Consider the following 8601-nt stretch of genomic DNA (forward strand, 5'->3'; position numbering starts at 1 on the left):
CGTAGGGTATGCAATGTGAATCTGACTTAATTTTTTTTCAGTTTGCTAGCCAGTTGTCCCAACACTATTTATTGAATAATCATCTTTTCTCCACTAATTTGAAATGCCACTTTTATCATATACAAATTTCCCACATGTGTTTGCTTATATTTCGAGACTTCCCGTTCTCTTTTATTGATTTATGTGTCTATTCATACACCAGAATCACAATGTTTTAACTGATTACTGTAGCTTTATATTACATTTTAAAATTCTAGTAGGATTAATTCACTCTCATGCTTCTTTTCAGTGATTTTTCCAAGCTATTCTTGCATAGTTATTTTTCCAGGTGAACTTTAAAATCGGCCTGTTAGGATCTATTTTTTTAAATCCTGTCATTAATGGGTTTTATGTAGCTGAATGATGTGATCAGATTTGTGTTTTAGGAAGATTACTCTGACTGCATTGTGGAAGCTAGATTGGAGGAAACAAGATTAGAGACAAAAAGACCAATTATAAGGCTGTTGCAGTAATTCCGGGGAATGGGTAGATGGGAAATTGAGGATAGTAGTAGGTTTGAGAAGTGTTTGGAAGGTCAGAGTGACCAGACATGGAGATGCCTGGGATGGGGAGGGGCTGGGAGGAAGTGCTCAAGGAGGACCCCAAACTTCCAGGGCTTGGCTGTGGGGTGGTGCCATTCCCAGACATTTGAAATACACGAGATAGAGCTGGTATGGGAGGAAGATGGCAGATTTGTTTCTAAACATGCTGGGTTTGAAATGCCTGCCAGGTAGTCCTAGAAGAGTTGTCCAGTGGGCTGTTGAACTACAAGTCTGAAGCTTTGGTGAGAGGTCCCTGCTGAAGATAAAGAGTTATACGACAGAGTCCTGAAGAAGGCCAGCACTTAAAGGATGGTCGGGAAGTTCAGGAGTCAGCACAGAAGACTGGAAAGAAATACCACAGTGGTAGGAAGGAAACTGGAGAGCATGGAGTCGCAGAAGCCAGAAGAACATTTTCAAAAGAGAGTGAATTGTCAGTAATTTCAGATGGTTCTGAGAGGTCAGGTAACTTAAGAGCTGAAAAACGTCCAGTTGCATTTAGTAACAAGGAAAGTCAATGGTTATCTTGGGGAGAGAAGTTTCAGTGGAGTAGAGGGGTCGGGGGCTGAGGGGTGAGTGGGAGTTGAGGAGGTAGTTGAGGCAACTCCTTCATCAGGAAAGTTAGCTGTGGAGAAGGGAAGAGACACAGGGGTGAGAGGAGAACAGAGCATTAAGTTCTATTTCAAACACCACCCCCACCCCCCAGGGGAGAGGCTTGGCTGTGGCTAAATGGAGATGAGAGGGAGGCAGTGAAAGGGAAGAGGGTAGTGATCTTAGGCTTTGAGGACCAGGTAATCCTGAGATAGATATAAGGGCTTAGAGAAATTGGCCAAGATGAACTGTCTAGAAGGGAGTGATCCAGTTATAGCCTTGGTATATGTTCTCTGATGGTTTTACTTTTAATTTTGTTGAGTTTTCTAATATTTTTGTTTGGCTATTTTTTAAAAATTAATTAATTAATTAATTACTGTATTTATTTTTGGCTGCGTTGGGTCTTTGTTGCTGCGCGCGGACTTTCTCTAGTTGCGGCGAGCAGGGGCTACGCTTCGTTGCGGTGCGCAGGCTTCTCATTGCGGTGGCTTCTCATGTTGCAGAGCGCAGGCTCTAGGTGCATGGGCTGCAGTAGTTGTGACACGCGGGCTCAGTAGTTGTGGCTCACGGGCTCTAGAGCGCAGGTCCAGTAGTTGTGGCCCACAGGATTAGTTGCTCCGTGGCATGTGGGATCTTCCCAGACCAGGGCTCGAACCCGTGTCTCCTGCATTGGCAGGTGGATTCTTAACCACTGCGCCACCAGGGGAAGTCCCTGTTTGGCTATTTTTATATCTTGAGAATTTAGAGAAAGAACTTCTAAGAAATTGGAATCAGGTTTAGAAATTTAATTGGCAATTAAGTTAAAAAGGTACAGAACAGTGTATTAGTGTGCTACCATTTGTGTAAAAAAGGGTGGGGGTAGAAATAATATGTATTTGCTGTACATGCATAATCAGTAGTTGGAAGGAGTCACAAGAAACTAATGATGTAATTACCCATTGGGAGGTGGGGACTGGAGAGAGGGGAACAAGGGGTGGAGGTTGTCTCTTCACTGTCCATCTTTTATTTAAGAATGTAAATATATTTCTTATTTAAATAATTTGATCTAAGTGGGTTGGTTGTCTTTAAAAGTAATGGTTCCAGCAGAGCCTGAATTTTCTTAGTTACTGATGGCTCTAAGTGGGGTCCATCTGTTCTTCCATATCTAAGAAACACCAAGAAGCGAGTTCTTGCTTTATGCCTGTGAGGTGTGGACCTTTGCCTTTTCTCTACTCTTCCCCACTGGAGAACAGCAGCGCTGGGGAAGTGGGCAGTCCTAGATTTTGGTTTAGGGAAAAGGACTGTGCCCTGGCCTGGCATGTCCTGGCCCTACTATCCATAGTTCAACTGAGTGGGCTATTAAGGGTTTGCACCCAATTCCACCATGGGCAGAAGGGGGTTCCCGACACCAACAAGCAATTCTCCTACCATTCAACTCAATTCTGACACCATCTTCCCAGAGACAGCGTCAACTGACGCAGGTTAAGGACTCAGTCCTATATAAGACTGCCCCGCCTCTACACTTCAGACACCAGTTACAAGTCTAGGTCCCCGAGTTACCTACAACTTCTGTCCAACTTGGCTGTAAATCAGAGGTTCCCATGACCTCCTCCTCCTTTGGATTCAATTAATTTAACAGAGCAGCTCATAGAATTCAGGGAAACATTTACTTACACTTACCAGTTTATTATAAAAGAATATGATAAAGGATACAGATGAACATCCAGATGTAAGAGATGTGTAGGGCAAGGTATGTGGGAAAGGGGCACAGAGCTTCTGTGCCCTCTCCAGGACACACCACTGTCTTTAAATCTCCATGTGTTCACCAACCCGGAAGTTCTGCAAACCCTGTCCTCTTGGGTTTTTATGGAGGCTTCATTACAGAAGCATGATTGATTACATCATTGGCCATTGGCGACTGCTTCAACTTCCAGTCCCTCTCCCCTCTCTGGTGGTGCTGAGGGGGACACTAAAAGTTTCAACCCTCTAATCACAGGGTTGGTTCTCCAGACAGCCAGTCCCTACCGTTAGGTGTGTTCCAAAAGTCACCTGATTAACATAACAAAAAACACCTTTGCTGCTCTCATCACTTAGGAAATTCCAAAGGAGCTCTGTGCCAGAAATGAGGAGGAAGACCAAATATATTTTCCTTATTAAAAGTCACAATCCCACAGCTGTAAAGCTGGTTTATAAGGAAGAGAAAGGAGAAAGTGGGCAGTCATTATCCTGACACAGGCAGAAGTCTCCCACTGGTTTGTCCCCTTCCCAGCTGTGGCACATCCCACTGACAGTTAATCCTATGACTTGTCAGTCTCTCCATTACCATAAATTATTTCCAGAAACTCCAAAAATTTTCAAAACATGTCAAAAATTCCCTAAACACAAACAAGTAAAATACACAGAAAATGAAAAAAAAAATTTTTTTTTTAGCATTTCTCAATAAGTTTCTTGGTGGCTTTAGAGGAAACGTCTGAATTATTGCATTGATGAACCATTTTACTTTTAGTCTCTGTTTTATACTCCATGCGGATTGCACACCTCCACCGTTGGAGCATCAGATGAAATACAGTCACCTCAAAACTTTGAAATCTCACCAAAATAACCAAGTTCACTGATGATAATTTTCCTTATCCATTTTTTAGGGTACCAGGTAAAGTAGTTAGTTAGGGCTGTGTTAAAGGTGCCTAATCTGAGAAGCTGAACCATAACATTCTGGCAGTTTGAGGAAGCTGATTGATCACCGTCCCCTTTTCTGGGTTCTCACTGGTGGGGAGCTGACTCAGGGAGCCGACGGAGGATCAGATCATTAGCTTTATTAGCTTTATTACTAGCTGCTGGGTACCTCCCAGAGCCCTTTTGGGCGGGGCTCTGGGATCAAAATGGGACATCCCTCCTCACGCCTCCCTCTTCCTGGAAGTGAGGCCACCTGCGCCTGCGTAGGCAGGGCTGACCAGGCTTACCTCACCAGTCACAGGCCAGAGCTGGAGAAAGGCCCACCTTCCTTGTAAGGGAGAGACCCTGCCCTACTGTTGGGAACCAAGAAGCTGTCGGTAGCACATTCACCCATCCAAAGGAGGGGCCCGGTTCAGGATGGCAGCTCTCACCAGCTCACGTCTGAGTGGTTGGATTTCTCTCCCCTGTCTGTAGGCAGAGGGGGGCACTTGCAGGTGAGACGAAAAGACTTCTTCCTTATGAGCCCTGCCAGTTTTTGTATTAGGTGACAAAAGGAATGCCAAACCCACTTAACTTGGAGTCTCCAAACGCACCCAGACTCATTTGCAGTTTGAACTCAAATTAAATGGAGAACCTGGTTCCACAGACAAATCCTCCTACTTTTGGTAACTTGGTTCCTCATGGAGAAGAATGACCTTATAATGATGAATTTTTAGAAACCTCTCATCTGGGCAGATTCCCCCAAGAGATTCCCCCAAGGATACTTTACAGCTCAGCCTAAGGGAAGATATACCAGAAGCAGGGCTGTATGAAAAAGGAGTGGCCTGCCTGGGAAAGTCATCGGGTCCCATCTCCTGTGGGGTCTAGTAGGGGCTGGATGTCCGCGCCGAGGGTGCTGCGTAGTGGGATTGACAGGCCTGTAAGGACGTTCCTAACTCTTGTGACTGACTATGAATCCAGGAGGAACAAGACACTACGTGTGCCTCTTCATGAGCAAGTGGTCGGGTGAGGAAAAGTACCCAAGGCTCTTTTAAATCAAAAACAGGATGTACATTTCGTTGTCTTTTTTTAAAACTCAATATGCTTTGTTTAGAATTACCATGTGCTGTTATATCTAAATATTCCAGATTATTTTATTCCCTCTAGAAACATTTTCTTTTATGATATACCCTCCTAGTTCCTTTGTGAAATTATACACTTATTTTGTCCTTTAAAGTCATGTGAAGAAAAGTATTTTAGTAATAATTTTTGCAGGCCATATGGTAAAACACTTAGCTTTCATCTCTTTTTTTGCATGTCTGTAAGTTATTGGGTTAAAACTGATAAAAAAGACACACTTAATTTACTATAGTGTCACAATTTTAATTTTAAAAAATTAAACTTTTTATTTGAAAATGTAAAATATACCCTAAAGTAGAGAATAGAATAATGAACCCCCTTATACTCATCACCAGTCTTAATATTTTCCAGTTTTATTGAGGTATAATTGACATATAACCTTGTATTAGTTTAAGGTATACAACATAATGATTTGCTCTGTGTATATATTGCAAAAAAATGATTACCACAATACACAGGGGAACAAGGTCATGAGGAAAGGAGGGCTTGGTGTGCTGCTGCCATTTCTTCCACCTTCAGTCTCTGCGCCTTTTGCCGAGCTTCCAACAGCACTGTGTTGGGACAGAGCATTCGGAGGTTCACAGCCTCAGTGGTCCATAGGAGCCGCTATGAGGAGGGTCCGGGGAAGAATTTAGCATTTTCAGTGGAAAACAAGTGGCGGATACTAGCTATGATGACTTTGTACTTTGGGTCTGGATTTACTGCACCTTTCTTTATAGTAAGACACCAACTGCTTAAAAAATAATCCATGAGACAGATATGAAGAGGAGCATTTTGAGATGTGCTGTCTCTTTGAAAAAAGGATCAAACTCTTGAACTCAGCATCCTAGATATGTTTGTAAATAAACTTATGGCATAAATCCTTAATATCTCTTCTCTGAAATATAGAACATGATAATTAAGCATGTGCTTACTTTTATTTGGGTAATATTGCATTATTAGTTTCTTAATTAAATATGTATGTGATGTTTTAAAAAATGATTACCACAATAAGTCTAGTTAACATCCATCACCACACACAGTTACACACTTTTTTTTCATTGATGGGAACTTTTAAGATCTACTATCTTAGCAACTTTCAAATATGTATTATGGTATTATTAGCTCTAGTCACCATGCCATACATTACATCCTCAGAACTTGTTTATCTTAAAACTGGAAGTTTGTGCCTTTTGACTGCCTCCACCCATTTCCCTCAATAATTTTCAACACTTTGTCAATTTTGTTGCATTTATCCCCCTTACTTTTTTTTTTTAATTCCAAATTACAGATCTCTTTTAAACTCAGTGAAATATCTTACCAAGTTTAATCAGAGTGGTGTATCTGGCGTGGTTCAGGATGCAGCGAGACTGAAAGGAGAGGGAAGAAGGGCAGTCCGTGCCCACACATGACTCTTCCTCACCTCCGTCTCATACGGCAGGAAGAGGCAGGTGATGGGGTGAAGCCACGTTCAGGTGCTTTGACTCCTTTCCTACTGGACCTAAAATACCTATCTGACCCCTCTGGCCTCTGAGGACACCATTGGCCTTACTCTATTGGCCAGTTGCTTTCCTGTTTAACCTGCCTCTAGGCCAGGCACCTGCTGCCCTGCCCTGTCACTGCTCAAGTCTTAGCTCACAAAAACCAAGTTCCTCCCTTCCACAGTTCCTTTCCATCATTCCATCATCACATAAGAAGCAAGTCAGCTTCTTCTGGAGGAAATAAATGGGCAGACCCAATTTACCCAGAACTGATTTCTGTAGTCATGATCATATTAGGAGCCAAAGGGGAGCTGCACTCAACAGAAGGCCTCTCTTTCCACTGAAGACATTATGCCAGGCAGGAAGGTGGGGATGGGAGTGGACAGTTTAAAACTTCTGCCTCTGTGGGTGCTTGTGTGGTATTTCCTGGAAAGACAGTAATATGCCTGCAGGGGCTTGGGGTCTGCATTAACCTCTGCCATGCCCATGCCCATCCCTGAGGATTTGAAGTGGAAATTCTTTTTATTATGGAAAATTTTAGCTATCCCCCAAAGTAGAAAGAATAGAATACTAAGCTCCCATATAGCCATCACCAGTTTCAATAATTCTCAACATTTTGTCATTTAAACTTTTTGATCATGCATCCTAGTAGTAAAAAAGAGTTTTGTATCCCCAATCTGGTTACGTTTTTGTTTGTTAGTTATATATACATACCCCTGTACTGTTATATTATTACACAAAAAAATAGAAAACTGAGTGGTGGAAACAGGGCTTCTAATATCTTCTCTACACCCTATATACATCACACACTCTGCTTTGGATCCCAATTATTTAGAAACATAATAATAATTCATCAAACGTGTGTTGGAACCCACTGTCACAGACACCATGTGGGGGCCGAGAGGGAAGGTGCTGGGGCAGAATAACAGGTCTCACCGCTTGCAGTCCGCTAGGTCAGCAGAATGTCACCCACCAACCTCTCCAGGTGAGATGCCTGTGCAAGCCCCACCTGGGATATTGACCTTCTCAACTGCCTCTAACAGGAACAAGAGCCCCGCTATGAACCCTAAACCCTGCACTCTGGCCATGTTTTATGCTTTGTTGTTATTTCTTATTTTTACAGATTATTCCTCCTGGTCCTCTGAGATAATTTTGACTGCTTTGATTTTTTTTTTTTTTCTGTTTGGACCTTTGCTGCCTTAAAAAACAAACTGTTTTATCACTGTCATTTTTTAGAGTAATCTTTATCCTTAGTTTATCTTATTAACTTTTCTTCCCTTTTACCTTTCATTTAAAAGTAAGGACTAGGAAGGAGCAACACATGGGATACAGATATGGTGACAGGCCAGGTCACAGGTTAGAAAGTTTGGGTGCCAGCACCTTCTCTGCTCTGCTCTGCTCTTTGTAGCTTCTTTTCATCCTCACAGCAGGACTCATTTGTTCCTTGGGAGAAGATTGGATCCCAAATTCAGCTGGCAAAAAAGGCATGGTCTCAATGTTAAAAATAAAATAAAAACTACCCACTCAGGTGATTCAGGGGCTCTGAGAGTCAAAGTACCCTGTGAAACTGGACTAAGACCAGCCTGAAGATAGTGTAGCACTGGCCACCTGCTGGGAGAAAAGCCTGACCTTATTCCCAGAAGTTAGAAGCCTTACAGTTTTGTGAACTCAAGATCTAGCCCACTGGCGTGGCTGAGCACCAGCTGCTGCCCAATTTTAACACTGCAGAGGGCAAAGGAAGAGGCTGGGGAGCTGAGGTCAGGGAGGGCTGGCAGAGCGCTGGCACGTCTGATCCTGGAGATTTGTAAAGTATTTTGAATTACATTTTAAGGTTGTTTTGTTTTGTTTTGTTTTGATGGTGATATAATAGAGTCTCTAACCAAGCTATGAAATCCTTTTTATTCTGCTCGTTTTGTAAGGCAGAATTAAAATGCTCCATTTAACCCCCAGGGAGTGAATTAATAGCCTCTTCTTTGCAGTGGGCAGGTCTTCCTGACTCTCTCCCTCCCTTCATCATGAGAACCAAAGGAAGCTCTGGCTGTGGCTGGAATGATCTCCAGCTGGGTTCCCAAGAGAGGCACAGTTGTCCCTTTGTTAGACTCTTCTTTAAAAGAGGGGACCTATAATGTCGTCCATTAACTATAGCCTGCATATAAATAAGAAGCGCTGCAAACTCAGGGAATCTGCCTTTTTGCCCTTTT

General features: G+C 42.8%; 1 protein-coding gene and 1 pseudogene across 3 annotated transcripts in view; both read left to right on the top strand.

The window, feature by feature from the left end:
* The window catches only part of CRTC3 (CREB regulated transcription coactivator 3), a 92526-nt gene that overhangs the window by 39618 nt on the left and 44307 nt on the right, over positions 1 to 8601 (top strand). The window lies entirely within an intron of this gene.
* LOC112414150 (cytochrome c oxidase subunit 7C, mitochondrial pseudogene) lies at positions 4772 to 5685 on the top strand (annotated as a pseudogene).

The sequence above is a fragment of the Neophocaena asiaeorientalis genome, unplaced genomic scaffold, assembly GCF_003031525.2.
Source record: "Neophocaena asiaeorientalis asiaeorientalis breed wild unplaced genomic scaffold, Neophocaena_asiaeorientalis_V1.1 scaffold346, whole genome shotgun sequence".
NCBI lineage: Eukaryota > Metazoa > Chordata > Mammalia > Artiodactyla > Phocoenidae > Neophocaena > Neophocaena asiaeorientalis.